This window comes from Protopterus annectens, chromosome 9.part0 (genome assembly GCF_019279795.1).
Source record: "Protopterus annectens isolate FY-2018-M chromosome 9.part0, PAN1.0, whole genome shotgun sequence".
NCBI classification, from domain to species: Eukaryota; Metazoa; Chordata; order Ceratodontiformes; family Protopteridae; genus Protopterus; species Protopterus annectens.
Genome location: NC_056743.1, coordinates 1,183,078,234 through 1,183,096,279, shown reverse-complemented (window position 1 = coordinate 1,183,096,279; position 18,046 = coordinate 1,183,078,234). Strand labels below are relative to the sequence as shown.

The following is an 18,046-nucleotide window of genomic DNA, read 5'->3' as shown; positions in this document are numbered from 1 at the left end:
CTAGAATAAGTTGACATGGATTCAGATGGAGATGAGAAAAACCTGCAAAATATTGTATGCATGTAAGCTGAAAGTTGGAAATATGTACAGAAATAAAATATAATGTATAACATGAGGGAGTAATAGCTTTTTATCAGAATGACTACTTTTGTCAGTATTAACATGGAATGCAAATGTCCTTATAGGTACAGACAAAAAGCAAAAAGTATTAAATTATATTAAGAAACATAGAGTGCAAATAATGTTACAGGAAATGCATTTGGATAGAAATGAAAATGTGAATTAGACAAAGAAAGTACTTTAGGGTAGACATTCAACAGAAAGTCAGGGATAAAGGAAAAGAGAGCAATACTGATTGTGAAATGGGTTCCAATAGTGATAAAAGAGGAAGAAATTATAATGGTTGATTTGTGGCAGTAAAAGGTTATTGGCGGGGAGGAATATTATGCTGGTATGTATTTATGTTCCACCTAAAACTACTTTTATGGAGCTTAAGAGAATTTTGGAAGAATAATAAGTCTTCAGCAGGAAATATTATTTATGGGTAGGGACTGGAACCTAGTTTGTAATGGTGATGATCTGGGGACTAGAAGGAAAATATGCGTAATGGGGTAGATTTATGATGAAATATATGAGAATATGTGGCATTTAAGATGTGAATTCAGTAGCAGGAGCACAGATATTACATATTATTCCCCAAGACACAATAAATGGGATAGATTGGATAGAAATTAATTCTCAAAGGAACATGTATATTTAACTGAATACTTTGAGACTTGTCCAATAACTATATCTAATCATTCACCAATAAAATCTAAGATACAGATGCAAGGTAATGTTATATAATGAGTTAATGGTGCTTTCATATCCATCTATTGAAATGAGGAATTTTTGGAATATGTTGCAAAAATGATTCGAGTCATTAGGGAAGATAGAAACTACTTCAGAAGGGATAACTAGTAAGTAGGATAAAATGAAAATGGAATTTTAAACATGGTAGAAATATGGGAAAGATGTAATAGGAGTTATTTAGAGGTGTTGAGAAAGGTTACTGTATTGCAAAAGAAGGAGACTATCACAGAACAAAAAGAGGAGCAAATGATGAGTGTTAACAGGAAAATAATGGAGTATTTGGGTAATATTCCTGAGTTTAGAAAGGTTGCTGCTAAGCAACTGCTTTCTGTAGCAGCTCTAGACTGCAAACACTTTTAGTACAACAACCTAGAAAACAAAGTAGAGTTGTAGCCAGACTTATGGAGCATATGAAAAGAAAAATAACCAGAGGACATATAGCACTATTAAAGGTATTTTGGAAATTTTATGAACATTTGTATAACTCAGAGGAATTGGAAAGCCAAAGAAAGACAAATGGAAATATTTATGGAAGACTTAATTATGCCAAAGACAGGGGAAGACTGGGCTCAACAAGTAATAGGTAAGATAGGAAGAAATGACATAAAAATGATGATCTGTAATCAGTCATTATGAATATGTGGTATTCCTATGGAAATTTGGAAATTAAATCGGAAGAAAATGATAAAAATCTGAAAAAAATTGTTTATAATATTTAAAAAAGGGTGGCAGCATCTGGAAAGAATGCTATAGTGACTGTATTACCCAAAGAGGATAAATACCATTCACTGACTTCATATAGACTCATTTCAGTTTTAAACCATGATTATAAAGTGTTCGTCTCTATACTAGTTATGAGAATGGCAAAGTTACTGCACAGGTTGTTAGATATGGATCAGCGGTTTTGTGGAAAGGAGGCAAGCATTTGGCAACATTAATAGAACAAAATGATACAGCGGGAAGCAAAGAGTAAGAAGGATACCACTATTGCTTACAAGGCTTGATGCAAAGAAAGATTAAAGTCAGCGAGAATTTTATTTTCTTAAGTTGCGCTAACCAGGGCAACAGGCGCATTAATATACCCTGATAGAATAATAGGTTTAATAAGATGGCTATATGAAAGGTTAGAGGCAGGAATTAAGATGGGAGGGTTCCTCTCTGTCAAGCTGTGCTTAAACATAAAACCCAGGCAGGGATGTCCTCTTTCCCCATTATTATTTATTTTGTATCTATAACCATTAGCAAACAAAAAAGGTAATATTTAAATTCAAGGCTATTACTGGTTTGGTAATCTCAAAAAGTTAGCTATGTTTGCAAATTATCTTATTTTATACATGATAAATCCAGAGAATGGTATTTCAATGTTGTGGAACATTTTGAAACAGTTTCAAATCTTTTAGGAATCTAAAATAAATGAAGATAAACAAGAGCTATAGCAGTAAAGTATGTACCAATGAATAAATTTGTTCAGCGATGCCCATAGATATGGGAACATGATAAAATGAAGTTTTAAGCTGTATGGATTAAAACAAGATTCTGCTGTGGCAGTTAAGGCTATGAGAAGAGACTAAACAAAGGATGATACAAAAACTGAGAATCTGGAAATTCATGATATGGATATGGATAGTAGGATACAAGCATGTATTTTTATCAACCAGAGGGAAAGCTGTGGATGCTAATTAATAAAGAGTTCAAGGAATTTATTTGGATAGAGAAACAGGCAAGAGTAAATAGGGATAAGCTGATTCGCCTCAGAGAACAAAGGGGTTCAGGATTACCTGATTTAAGGCTCACATACATAACTCAAGTAGAATGTTATAAATCAAAGTGGAAAGCGAAGATGGTGATGAAATGAGGAAGGGTGAGAGATTAAATAGAGACTTGAATTTTTGATGCAAGTCTTTAAGGAGAATAGCAACAACCATACAGAATATTATATTCATAAAGTAACAGAAGATATTCTTAGAAGAAAGCCAATGTGGGAATGGAGAAAATAGATTTTTACCAATAGGAATGAATGCAAGTAGAGTTATAGGAAATAGACAAGAGGGATCTGGAATTTATTGGAGGAAATTTGCAAGGGAACCAAGGTATTGGAACCAAATAACTCAGGAGGTAAAGATGATAGTGTGGGGTAAGGCTAAGCTGAGGTTTGGATTGCATGTTAGAGACTGCCTTTCCTAGCAGGGATTGATAATAGAGTATAGTAGCAAACGGAAAGGGATATGGGAATGCTAAGTGAAAGACCATCTCTAGTACTGTTTTTAGTTGCATCTAGAAAGGAAGTTGCTGTTAAAAATGGATAACTGTTAGGGCATATGTAATATTTCTTAACTAAAAAATCAATCAGAAGTCATCAGAAAAGATAAGGAAAAGAGAATAGAAAGACAGTTTTAAAAGGAACAATAAGAAGAAATGTCTGCATGAAAGTGTTTGCATAAGTATTTTTATACCAATGTAGATGTCAAATGGCTTTTCCTTTGGTATATAGCAAATGTCGTAGGTGTGATGGGAAAGAGAATATTAACTGGGATTTGTTTGGGGATTGTAATGAGTTGGTAGATATTAAAAATATCCTACACAGTACCCTGAAAGAAACGTTGGAGAACAAATGGCTGTAACTAAGAAAATAATGATTTTGAGTTAGGATGTATGATCTGAAATTGTCAGAACACAGTAAGGCCTTTGGAAATTTAATGGTACTGGTTGCCAAAAAAAAAATACTAGAAAATAGAAATCAAGCTCTAAACTCACCGTAACTGAAGTATTGAATGTTGTAGAAGAGATAAAAGAACTGATTGTGTGATATTTAGAAAAGGGAAGGTACAAATTTCATAGGAATAAATGGAATTTGTGTAAATGATACATGCAGATTAATGTTCAGGAGTGAATGAAAAGTGTTACAAAAGAAAAAATATATGTATATTGCATGATAATAACAATGGAAATCACTACTATGGTTTGTTTGTTTTCTGCTGATGTATATAAAGTTGTATTACCTTTTAAAATGTTATGATTTACTAAAGATGTTTTAAAAAAGAGATTTATGAGTAATGATATGAAAAGCAACAGATTTAGTGAAGAATTTCAACATTTTAGGAGGATGATTTGTCACTAGCAACAGACCTGACTTTGAATTTATTTAAAAACTTGTACATTGATATTGTTGGAATTATCTTTAGAGTAAATACAGTGATTACATGAGGAATGGAATATTCAGTGAGTTTCGATCTACAAAAAAAAAAAAGAAAATCACTCAAACCCACTATTAGTGAATCTCAGTCTAGATTCCTTTTTGCAGAATGGAAGCTCCTGCACTCACCATGTTGGGACATACCCACACTCTTCCAGGCTTGTATACACCTATTACAATGTCAACAAAGTCAGAAAACTTTATGAAAACTGGTTGGCCATCACCGCATCCTTAAGGTGAGGAGGAGAGGAAGGATTAGATCTATGGTCAGGATGAGGAAGCTCATCAGTGGTCCCCCAGAAATTTGTTCAGCTGTCAGCACATTGCTGCTCTCAATTTAAACAGAAAAGTCTTTTCTAGGTAGAATGGCATATTTCACCTCTCCTGAGTTTCCTTGAATTTTGCAAGGTGTACATCAAGCGTGGATGTATGGTATGTAGACTATGTATAGCTGCAGGTTAGAATCATTGCACTTTAACTAAATACTAGGGGTAGCAGTGCTTACGAGTCTTGTTATAATTACTGTACAACGATTGCATTTTACCAAGGGAAAGAATACAGCATGTGATTGTGCAGCCTAATATAATTCAAATAAGAGTAAAAGCAACAATTTTATTGAAACAACTTTAAAACTTTGCACTTTAAAAATTTATATAAAAAACTTCTATGTTAAAGTTGAGCAGCCCTAACTTTTAACACAGCAGAAACAGAACTGTCTTCATTTAACCCAGATTATTCTGATGCATTTAATCTGAGTTGACAAACAAGCTCCCTTAATTCTAATTTGTTTTCCCATTGCCCCTCGCCCCCCACCCCCACCCCGTGGATCTTTAGGGACGACTAAGACACCAAAATTAAATCTGGAAAAGTTAGAACAATTCAATAAGTGCTTGAACAAGAAGTTGTTGGCATTACATTTTAATATAGCTTAGTTATGGTCACAAATTCTTGTTCGAAAATGTCTTTCAGTTTTGTCAACATAAAAACCTGAACAAGCAGAACATAAAGCTATGTAAATAATCCTATAGAACCACAGTTCTCATCTATAAGGGGGATTTTTTGTGAGAGTACCCCCACAATAATTTCTCTTTGGTCACTCTCGTAACTGCACTGGCTACAAGCCCTACATCTTCTTGTTCCCATATGTTGCTTCGTAGTGACAGTGTACATTTGGTGTTTAAAAAGTTTTTAAGATTCCTACTTGTCTTGCACACAAACCAGGGTTGTGATCTAGTGTTTTGTGAATCTGTTCATCAACCTTAAAAATGTTTCAGTTTTTAGTTATTTATTTCTCACTTCCCTAGAATGTGGACCATGTGTAATCACTAAACTATTAACATACAGTGACTTTTTAGGGAACCATCTGTCAAAGCTCGAGATGCTCCACTGTCACAATCCGAACCTAGAAGGGGTTTAAATTTCATACCCCAGTCTTTTAATACTTTATCCCATGTAGTAGATAATAAATGAATGAGGTATCCCCTGTCCAGGAACATCTGTGTTAGGTTGTTGACTTCACTTGTAAAACTGTATAAGTCAGAACACATTATTGCTGCTCGTGCCAAATGTTTTTCTTAACATATTTCAGGTGACAACCAGCAAAATCCAAGTAACTATTAGAAAAAGTGGTCATTCTGTAAATTTTTGAAGCAAAACACTTATTAACTTTATCTTTAAAAAAATTGTAACATCCAGATAATCAATTCCATCATTTGAATGGTTATAGGGGAACCTAAGGAATGAAGTGGTGTTATTAAGGTAAGTTACAAAATCCACACATTTACCTGATGAATCTTTCCAAAAGCTAAAAATCTCATCCAGGTAATAGAGATATAAATGCTAGTTGATTTTATAAACTGAATTAATAACATGTAACTTTTCCCAACTGATATGCTGAATTAATAACATGCAACTTTTCCCAGCTGCAGAGTATCAAGTTGGCATAAGTTGGAGCACAGCTGGCACCCATTGCCATTCCATTAACAGAAGGCATTCCAGCCAAGAATCAAACCAGAGAACCTCTTACTGTGTGGTGACAATGCTACTGCTGCACCACTGTGTCATCCGGTAGTTGGTACCATCTGGTAGACATATTTATATACCCCCCCCCCCCGCAAAAAAAAAAAAAAAATTGCGAATTTTGTTAGTGCGTATGGTCATGGGTATCATGGCTGTGGCACATCTGGTTTCAAGAAACGCCTGAAGTGTGATCGAAAGCTTCCAAATTTAGATGGGCATTCTTTCTGTTTTTATTGCCTAGGTCCAGTGAACTTGCAAGAAGATTTCTCTGTTTGTCATGGCTTATGTCACCAGGGCCTGGTAGAAAGGAAAAACAAACTGATATTAAAAGGGTTGTTGAACTCTACCTTTGAAGAGGGCATTTCTGGTCAGGAGAAAAAGAGCAAAACTAATATCTCATTCCATTCTTTTTCTTTCTTTTCATCATTGAAGATTGAAAAATCCAAGAAAAGAAGTTGATTGGTGCTAGCTTCTCCCACTGGTTCATCTACTAAGAAACTTAAAATGTTGGTTTTCTCTGTTACTGCATAACCTGGCCAGACTTTAAGAGATGCTTTGACACAATCTTTGGTGCCAACAGTTTTCCATTCACTGGTGCCAAAGTTGTTGGCACAGACTACAAGACAATCCTCAGATCTGATAGCCCCAGGTACTGATGTCTACAGCGCCTTTGGAAAGTGCTGAAGTCTTGTTCTTAGACTGGCCTAGGACCACATACTCTCCATCCATTGACCCCTTTGCAGGTCAGTTGCCTAGTTCATTTTTGGAATGTACTAGATCCCCTTTGACCCAGTCTATTCATTCCACCAGAGGTCTTACAGAAACAGATGTGCTGATATTGGTAGATCAGCTTCTTGCAGTAGGGGAATTTTAGGTGTATCCTCGGTTCCAGCCCTTTCTGTGGCCAGAACTCCTCCTTCTTTAACCCCCACTATTCTCTGCCCTCCTCTCAAGCTTTAGAGATTACTGCTCCAACCTTACTGGTGCCAGCAGCTTCAATTCCATTGAGATCTCTATCTCCAGTACCGATTCCAACCCCGAGTCTTCAGCCTTTTTGGATCCAGAAAACATCTCAGGGTGAAAGCTGCACTGTCGGTCCCAAGCTATAAGACTCCACTCCAGTTTTTTGGAGGCATCACTGCATCTCGGGGCTTTGGCAAGCATTAGCTTAACCCCAGCTTCAGCTTCAGAGGCTGTCTATTTGGAGTGTGTGGAGACCACAGTTCCAAGGCGGTCCTTCTAGGTTTCAGGCTCTCTTCCCTCTTCAGGGGGGACCAGCTTTCCAAGCAATGTTGAGGGTCATGTCCTCTGTGGGCAGTCAGTCAACCCAGCAGTTGTCAGAGCAGATCTCCAGTCCTTCCCCTCATCCAGAGACACTACCAAATCCAACACCAGGACAATGAGCACCAAAGATGCAGGAGTCACCTGTCCAGATGCCAGTCTCTTCTGGCACCTTTTCAGATCCTCCCACTGAAGAGGTTCCTCAGAAGAGAAAGTGTAAGAGGAAACACTTAGATTCTCCAGAGAAATCCATCACAGAGGGCACTGACTATGATGAAGGAGAAGGTTCCCCACAGTCACCCCCAGAAGATGTTTCCTTTGGGGACATCCTTGAAATCTTTAAGCAGAGAGGTGGCTGGATGTTCCAGCAACCATCCTCAGAGGAATCTGCAAGCTTTTGGTGCCCAACTTTTTACCTCTTGGGTGACCCCGCCTATTGACAATATCATTAAGTTGATCTCGCAACAGGTGTGGAAGGCTCCTAACACTATAGAACCCATCCCCCAAAGAGACCATACAAAAAACTAACTGCTCCTGATGATCATCAGTTTTGGGTGAAGTGACTGGTAATAGATACCTTGGTGGTAGCGGCGACTACAAAAAAGGAACTGGTGGACGAAAGTTCCGCTATCCGTCCTCCTAATAGAGAGTCTCGGGCAATGGATAGATTTGGCAAGTGCGTTTAACTTCATTGACTTTTGCTTTATGGTCTTTGAACTTCATAGCACATTTCACCAGACTCCAAAGAGATCTGATTAAGGAGTTATCAGATACCCTGGCATGAGCTGTATCTGACAAAGTCCAATGTAAGGTCGCTTCTCAGTTAGCCACCCTAGAGTCCATTTCAAATTTGTTCATGAAGCTCATTGCACATGCAGCTAAAGGGATGACTAGAGGAGCAGGATTGGGTGTTGCCATAAGGAGACACACCTGGCTGCAGTTGTGTGAATTTGCGGAGCCATTCAAGTCTTCATTCTTCAATGCTCTATTTGACGGATCATCCTTTTTTGGCCCTAAGGTTTGAAACACCTTGTCGAGGTATGAAAAGGATGAAAATACTCTTTCTGCAGTGGATGTATGTTTTTCTACCTTTCAACGGTCCTATTCCACAAACCAGAGACGTGGTAAAATGTGGTTCAAAAAGTCACAAGGGCCTTTCCTGGACACATGTGGCTCTGGCTCCCCTTTGGGCAGAGGGGGAGCTTTAATGGGAGACACTGTCCACACAGCAGAGGTAGTCTGCAAAATCAGAGTTCCAGGGATGCCTTCCCTGGAAAATCCCACCAGCACTCCTGAAAGGAGGCCCCATTGCTTTCCTCTGGAAGCAGTCAGGGGGAGATTATCTTTGCACCAAGATGCCTGGCTTCAGATAACCTCAGATGTTTTGGTGCAAAGGATTATAACCAGAGGATACAATATAGCCTTTCTTTCTCTTCCACACAACACCAACAAAATCCCTGATGTTCCATCCAGTCAGAGGAAACCAGCAGTTCTAGAAATTCAAAAATTGCTTAAAAAAAGTCATCCAAGAAGTCCCACCAGACCAGATAGAATCTGAAGTTTACTCAAGATTCTTTTTAGTGCCAAAAAAGACAGGGGACTGGAGACCAATTTTAGATTTAAGTGTTTTGAATAAATCTGTTCAACAGACAAAATTCTGGTTCAGTCTATTCTCCCATTTTTAGAGAAAGATGATTGGATGTGCTCGATAGATCTTCAGGATGCGTATTACCACATAAAAATGTACAAATGCTCCAGGAGATTTCTCCACTTTTGGCTGGGAGTCAGTCATTATCTGTTCAGAGCTCTGCACTTTGGTCTCACCACAGCTCGTAGGGTGTTCACCAAATGCATGGCAGTAGTAGCAGCTCACTTGAGACTGCAAGGATTCCAGGTGTTTCCATATTTAGATGACTGGCTCATTACCACTCCCACTAGGCATCGTTTAGAACAAGAAAGAGACTATGTTCTCCAGACCTGTGCCAACCTGTAGATTACTGTAAATTATGAAAAAATACAACTGACTCCAGCACAAACTTGCAGTACTAAATACCAATACTTGTATAGACTCCCTACCTTATCTAAGATTGCAAAAGATCAAGGCCCAAGTGCAAAAAATTGTCAGAAGCAAGAGCGTAGCTACATGACTAGTTTTGCAAGCCTTAGGATCGATGGCGGTGGCCATATCGTTAGTTCCCCTAGCAAGATTCCACATGAGAATTCTATAGTGGCTTCTAGCATCTCAGTGATCCATACTGTATCAGCCAATGTCAGATCAGATTTTGATTACCAATCATTGCAAAAAAGACCTAGCTTGGTGCATTTATTCAGAGGAAATTCTCTTGTGCTGCCCCTTTGTCCCAATTCAAACCCAGGCCATAGTGACCATGGGCACCTCCCAGATGTGGTGGGGGGCATTATCTGGGCAACACTATCCAAGACACTTGGTCCCCCATGGAGACCAACTTGTATATCAGTGTTCTAGAGCTGAGGGCAGTGCATTTAGCACTGCCAGCTTTTCAAACTGCTCTTCCCTCAGGAACAATTATGATTCAAACAGACAATATGTTAGCAGTTTGGTACATTAACAAGCAGGGAGGAACCAAGTCTTAACCCCTTTGTTGGAAAGCTCTCAAAGCTTGGTAGTGGGTGATCTCTTCCAACCACTTTCTAATAGCAACACATATTCTGGAGAATTCCAGTGTGATAGCAGACAAACTGAGCAGGTGCATTCTTCTGCCTCACGAGTGGTCTCTCAATTCCAAAGTGGCAGAAAAGATTTTTCATCACTGGGACCAACCTTGCTGCAATCTATTTGCATTACCACTGAACAACAGTGCAGCAGCTATTTTGTCCTGGCCTCCCCTCTGGGAGAGTCCCCAAGGGACAATTTCCTGCACAATTGGTCCTCAGGACACTTGTACACCTTTCCTCTGATCCCTTTAATTCCTCAATTTCTAAAGAAAGTGATCAGGTTGAAGGGCAAGGTAATCCTCATTGCCCCCTTCTGGCCTTGACAGATTTGGTTCCCCTTTCTTTGGCCTTATCTGATTAAACAACTGTGGACCTTGGTCCCAGATCCAGGTCTCCTACCCCATCCAGAAGGATTATTTCACCCAAACCTTCAAAACCTCAAGCTCACAGCTTGGCTTCTCCAGTTCCATTGATTGGCAGGCATAATCCTATATATTCCCCAATTTGTAGGTTTCTTTTAGGTTCCCATAAGCCTTTCACCAGAAAACTCTACAACAGTAAATGGAAAAGCTTTTCTTTCTGGGCTTGAGATAACAACACTGACCCTTTTAAAGCTTCTGTTGACAAAGTCTTAGAATTCTTAGCTTTGCATTTTGAAGCAGGAGCCTCTTCCTCTACTGTCAGGCTTCAACTAGTGGCTATTTCAAATTTTCATAATGGTTTCAAAAAATATTCTTTAATTTCTCACAAACTTTGAAAAGCATTTTTAAAAGGAACATTGATGTTAAAAGTGCAGTAGAAGGATTTGTTTGCACCTTGGGACCTAAACACAGTGCTACAAAGGATAGTGCATCCCCCATTTGAGCCTGCTGCTAACTGCGACCTGAAATTCTTATCTTGGAAAACTTTTTCTTGCAGTGATTACTTCTGCCAGAAGAATCTCAGAAATTCATGCCTTATCTTGTAAACCACCATATTTGATATTTCACAAAGACAGAGTTTCCTTGAGAATGAACCCTTCCTTTTTACGAAAAGTGGTATCAGAAACTAATATCAATCAGACTATCCATTTACCAGTATTCTTTCCCAATTTTTCAAACAAAGGTGAATACTGTTTGCTTTTATTAGATGTTCACAGACAATTGCACTTCTGTCTTTATAGAACAAAGAACATAAGAAAATCTGACCAACTGTTTGATTCTTTTTCAACTACCAGAACAGAATAGGTAATCCTGTCACCAAGGTTACCTTATCTAGATAGCTAAAGGACTGTAAATCCTTCATATGCAACGAGAGGAAAGTCGAATTACCTGGGCCTGTTAAGGCACATTCTATTAGAGCCATAGCTACTTCAGCAGTTTTTCATTCCAAGGCTTCTATGGATGATATCTGTTCAGCAGCAATATGGGATACCCCACATACCTTTATTACTCATTACAAGTTGGACTTAGTCTCTAGGGGATGAGTGTCATTTGGTTCTATGGTGCTCAGGAATATCCTTCCTTCAGTCTTCTCAAGATCTTAGGTAGCTGGGGACTCTGTCCCATATGTCAAGGATAAATGAAGATTAACAGCATCCAATAAAGATGTTATGTACTTACCATAATCTTCCATCTGTGTTGCCCATCTTCATTTATCCTTGACTCCCCACCGCCCCCCCCCCCTTCCATTCTGACCTCTTGGTGGAATGAATTATGGTCCTAGTTATGCATTTGTTCACATACAACACCAGATATGATCTCTATAATGGTGTTACTAGGATTATACTTTCTGTCTTTTCTACCTGCAAACTTGATCTGAGGTAATTTGGAAAGGAGCATTCTGGGTAGGACTTAAGCTTGAAGGTTTTTTTGGTTCTCGCAGCCTGTAGTAATGGCCAAGTCGGTTCCAATATCGGAACCGAACCCATATGTCAAGGATAAATGAAGATGTACAATACAGATGGAGCGTTATGGCAAGTATATAACTTCTTTATAATCAGAACTTCTGTGAATTATCAGACTGGATGTGAATCTCCATAAAATAGCAATATTGTATTTTGGCAAACTTAGGGTAGATCACCCTTACTGGGTCTATATTAGTTCATCAAAAGTGTATTTCAGTGAATACCTAATCACTGGCCCCATTCAGTGAAAATCACTTCTGTGATTCACTGAATTTACCAAGGGCAATGAAATACTTGCCCTGCAGCACAACAGACAAACATCTCACTAAATCAAACCCAACCAAGTGGGGCTTCTCTCCCCACTCCCCTCCCCAACTATATATACCAACTCTGAGATTGCACTACAGTAGAGATAAGGGCAAAGTTGTGTATTTGGCCAACTACTTCTTTGCCCTTGATAAATTCAGTGAATCAGGGCAGCAGTTTTCGATGATTAGGGGTCAATGATTAGGTGTTCGCTAAAATACACTTTCGGTGAACTAATATAACCCCCACACACACACACACTCTAGGGAACCTGAAAAAATAAAAATTGCTATACAACAAACAATTTTGTGATCACTGTTGACACTATAATTGATTTTTGAAAAGACATTAATCAAACTATTTTGAAGGCAAGAAGGAAAAATGGACCTCTTTTAATGTATATTTCCAGCTGCAATCTTTCAGTCATGATATTTCCTTTTACATTTCTCATTACATCAATGCCATAATACTGTATTCATTTGGAATTTAACAACCAAAGAAGATAGATGTAGAAAAGAGAGAATTCTGGAGATATTCTTCTCCACCCCCTCCCCCCCAAAAGAGCAAGTATCTATCCCAGCAGAGGGCTGCCTCCCAAACATCTCTGATGCTCAAGTGAAGGCTGCCCTCTCCAAAGCAAAAAACACTGCTTCCATGGGACCAGATGGCATCCCAGGTTGCGTCCTACATGAACTCCAAGAGGAACTAATCCCTCAAATAAAACAGCTATACAATCTCAGCCTCAATACAGGATATGTGCCCACAGAATGGCGTACAGCAATAGTGGTCCCACTCCACAAAGGTGGAGCCTCTACGGACCCTGGAAACTATCGCCCCATAAGCCTGACTAGCTTAGTCTGCAAGGCTATGGAGAGGATCATCACGGAGCTCATAAACAAAGACATTGGGGACCTACAGACACTAGATCCTACCCTGTTTGGCTTTGTCAAGGGCAGATCCTGCCTTTTGAACCTGGTTGACTTCTTCAAAACAGTCACCAAAGCCATAGATGAAGGGAAGGTAGTCCACACAGCCTATCTGGACCTTGCAAAGGCATTTGACACAATACCCCACTCGGGCATCATAGATAAGCTATCCAGCTTAAATATAAACCCCTATGTCATAAGATGGGTCGCAAACTGGCTCAAAGACAGAACCCACAGAGTGAGAGTTGCTGGAGCCATGTCAGACTCGAAACCGGTCAAAAGTGGCATCCCACAGGGTTCTGTCCTGGGACCACTCTTGTTCGGTATATACTTTTCCGAGGTACAGGCAAACGTGGGAGGACTATGGCTCACCAAGTTTGCAGATGACTGCAAACTGGGCGCCATAATCAACTCTTCAGCTGACACAAACATCCTTCAAAAAGGTCTCACAGAGACAGATAACTGGTGCCAGCACCATGGTTTAAAGCTAAATCCCAAAAAATGTATAGTCATACCCTTTGGCAAAAACAATGTGCCCACAAATTACCACATAGGCGGAAACCCATTAAGTACAGAGAAAGTTAGGGACCTGGGGACTCAAGTTGATAGCAATCTCTCCTTTGAAAACCACATTGCCAAAGTGGTTAGAAAGACCTTCTACATAGCCCACCTCATCATGAAGGGTTTCACATCTAGATCAAGAGAGGTAATCGTGCCCCTTTATTCATCCCTCATCAGGCCCATCATAGAATACAATGCCCCTTTTGGGATGTACCTTACCCGACACCTGCAGCAATTAGAAAGACCCCAAAAGTATCTCACCAAGAGGATCAAGGGTCTCAAACAGATGCCATATGCTGCTCGGTTGAAAAAACTCCAGCTCTACTCAGTTGCATACCGCCTACTTCGAGGTGATCTATGCCTGACATACAAAGCTATGTCAAATCCAGAATTAATGGACATGCTCAACCTCAGTAAATCTAAATCCCTTAGAGACACACGCTCAAGGGACTTGAACCTCAGCACAGAAATAAATAGAACTTGCTGGAGGGACAGGTTCATAAGCCAGAGGCTCCCTTCGCTCTGGAATAGAATTCCAGTTCATGTGAGGCAGAGCACCTCACTGAATCTCTTCAAGAAGAATCTCGATAGGTGGATGGGGGATCGTAGGTTTGTCCCAGGGATTACTCCCATGTCACTATTAGACAGAGGCACAGTAAACTAAACCTTAAAAAGGGCACAGTATACTCAAATCAAGGGGTGGCGTAAGCCATACAGAATCGGGCTAGGCTTATAATTGTCCCAGGGCAGATAGCCTAGTATAAACACGTGCAACACATATCTCACAAAGCCAGTGTGCCGAACAGTCACAGCCCTTAAGACTAAGCAACACACCTGATACACTTGTAATAGGTGACTCTATCATCAGGCACACTGACGTCCCGCTCACCAGGCTGAACAAGGAGAGGGTCACGGTGAGCAGCCTGTCGGGTGCTAGGATCCGCCACATAACACAAGCACTCAGGTCACTCCAAGGCAAGTACAAATATGACTCAGTCATTGTCCATGCTGGTGTGAATGACCTGAGACGTACCTCCCTGGACTACATAAAAAGAGACATAAAGGAGCTCTCTGAGCATGTAGCCCAGGCCGGTATGACCCTGACCTTGAGTAGCATCTTACCCTCACCAAGAATGATGCCACAATATGAAGACAAGATGATCAATTTCAACAATTGGCTTAAGTACTGGTGTCATTCAAAGGGGATCCAATGCCTGTCAGCTTGGGATGATATGCTCGACAAGCCACGATGCTTCGCTAGGGACGGCTTGCACCTGTCACCCTGGGCTTTCGGATATTGGCAAAGGCTCTTGCTACCCCATAGTGTCTTTTTTAGGCAAGGCTCAAAAGACAAACCCACCTCCATAGGTATCACAAGGGATAAGAAACTAAGAGTAATGCTACTCAACGCCAGAAGTCTAAACCTCAAGATGCACACACTCGAAACTCTCCTTAGCATGGAGAACATCGATATCTGTGCAGTAACAGAAACCTGGTTCAGGGCTCCTGAGAGCACCCCAGCACTACCAGGTTATACCTCATACCATGCTTTTCGACCCCAAAACTTGGACCGAACCACAAAAGGAGGGGGAGTATCGATATTCATCAAAGATACCCACACCTCCAGGTTGGTGACAAAGCATGAAGCATCAGATACTATCCATGTGCAACTAACAGTGGGTAAAACTGCCTTCCAATTTATAGCCTGCTACAGACCACCCTCCCAAACCCAGGAACCCCACTCGGCCTTTTTGAGAACACTGGAAAATATGAAGGTCTCTCCAAACACCATTATATTGGGTGACTTCAACTACCCAAACATAGACTGGGAGCATTACTCTAGCTCCAACACCCTAGCCCAAAGGTTCCTAGAATTTATAAACTCAAATGCTATGGAACAACTTGTTACCACTCCCACAAGAGGGGAAAATGTACTGGACCTGATCATCACCAACATGGGGACTCTATGCTCCAGACCAGAAGTGTATCCCTCACTGGTAAGATCAGACCATAAACTAATCTCACTGGATATTCACATCCCGACCCCACCCCTGCCCAGAAAACCACAGTGAAAAACTTCTCTAAAGCAAATTTCACACTCCTCAAAACCGAGGTGGAATCCTTCAAAGCCCCGGGCCTGTGGAAAATCTGCCCAGACCGCAGTATCCTTTATAAACGCATTCTATGAACACCTTCAGGAATGCATGGATCATGTGATCCCAAATAAAACCAAGACCCAATCCTCCAAAGGCAGACGTCCTGTCTGGTGGACCCCAGCCATAAACAAACTATACAATAGAAGGAGGAAGCTACTAAATGATAGAGCAAAATCCCAAAAGGGAAGGCATCACTGATCAGTATTAGCAAAAACTACGGGCAGTCATAAAATTGTCTAAGGCCAGCTTCGAGAGAAAATTGCACAGGACACTAAGGATAATCACAAGGCTTTCTTTAATTATGTTAGGAACCTGGGTGGTAATTCCCAGATATGCTCAGAATTAGTCCAAAATGACAAAAAATACACTGAACCCACAGACATTGCCAACATCCTAGCTGACAGGTTCAGCGCAAACTTCTCCCCTCCACACCAAAAGGGCAAATATCTATCCCAGCAGAGTGCTGCCCCCCTGACATCTCAGATGCTCAGGTAAGAGCTGCCCTCTCCAAAGCAAAAACACAGCATCAATGGGACCAGACGGTGTCCCAGGCTGCCCTACATGAACTCCAAGAAGAGCTAAACCCAAACATAAAACTACTGTTCAATCTCAGCCTTACTACAGGATATGTGCCCAAAGAGTGGCATACAGCAACAGTGGTCCCTCTCCATAAAGGTGGTGCCTCAACGGATTCTGGAAACTATCGCCCCATAAGCCTGACTAGCTTGGTCTGCAAAGCTATGGAAAGGATCATCATGGACCTCATAAATAAAGATATTGGGGACCTACACACTGGATCCTACCCAGTTCGGCTTTGTTAAGGGCAGATCCTGCCTCTTAAACCTGGTTGATTTCTTTGAAACAGTCACCAAGGCCATTGACGAGGGAAGGTGGTCCACACAGCCTACCTGGACCTCGCAAAAGCCTTCGATACAATACCCCACTCGGGCATTATAGATAAGCTCACCAGCTTAAATATAAACCCCTATGTCACTAGATGGATTGCAAACTGGCTCAAGGACAGAACCCACATGGTTAGAATTGCTGGAGCCATGTCAGACTCCAAACCAGTTACAAGTGGTGTCCCACAAGGCCCAGTCCTGGGACCTCTCTTGTTCGGTATATATTTCTCGGAGGTACAGGCCAACACGGAAGGACTGTGGCTGACCAAGTTCGCAGATGACAGCAAACTGGGCGCCATAATCAACTCTCCAGCCGACACAAGCATCCTCCAAAAGGGCCTCATAGAAACAGACAACTGGTGCCAGAGCCATGGCCTCAAGCTAAATGCCAAAAAGTATATAGTCATCCCCTTTGGCAAAAACAAAGTGCCCACAAATTACCACATAGGTGGTAATCCATTAAGCACAGAAGAAGTAATTAGGGACCTGGGGACCCAAGTTGATAGCAATCTCTCATTTGACAACCACGTGGCCAAAGTGGTTAGAAAAACATTTTATACAGCCCACCTAATCATGAAGGGATTCACATCTAGATCAGGGGAGGTCATCGTGCCTCTTTACTCATCCCTCATCAGGCCCATAATTGAGTACAATGCCCCTTTTGGGATGTACCTTACATGACACCTGCAGCAACTGGAAAGACCCCAAAAGTACCTCAACAAGAGGATCAAAGGGCTCAAACAGATGCCATATGCTGCCCGGTTAAAGAAACTCCAGCTCTACTCAGTGGCATACCGCCTGTTCAGAGGCGATCTGTGCCTGACGTATAAAGCCATGTCCAACCCGGAATTAATGGACATGCTGCACCTCAGAAAATCCAAATCCCATCGAGCTACGTGCTCGAGAGACTTGAACCTCAGCACTGAAATAAATAGGACATGCTGGAGGGACAGATTCATAGCCCAGAGGCTCCCTTCACTCTGGAATAAAATCCCAGTCCAGGTTAGGCAGAGTCCCTCATTGACTCTCTTCAAGAGGAATCTTGATGAGTGGATGGGAGATCGTAGGTTTACCCCGGCTATCACTTCTCACTGTTAGACAGAGGCACAGTATACTAACCTCAAAAAAAGGCATAGCAAAATTAATTTAAAATGGGTGGCGAAAGCCAAACACACTCTGGCTAGGCTTATAAATGCCCTAGGGCAGATAGCCTAGTATGAACCTATGAACCTATTTACTAAAAGAATCTACATCATAAGGGGTGTTTAGTT

At 40.8% G+C, this 18,046-nt stretch overlaps 1 protein-coding gene across 2 annotated transcripts in view; it reads left to right on the top strand.

Moving 5' to 3' along the window:
- Positions 1 to 18,046, top strand: part of CARNS1 (carnosine synthase 1) — a 1,286,143-nt gene that overhangs the window by 792,303 nt on the left and 475,794 nt on the right. The window lies entirely within an intron of this gene.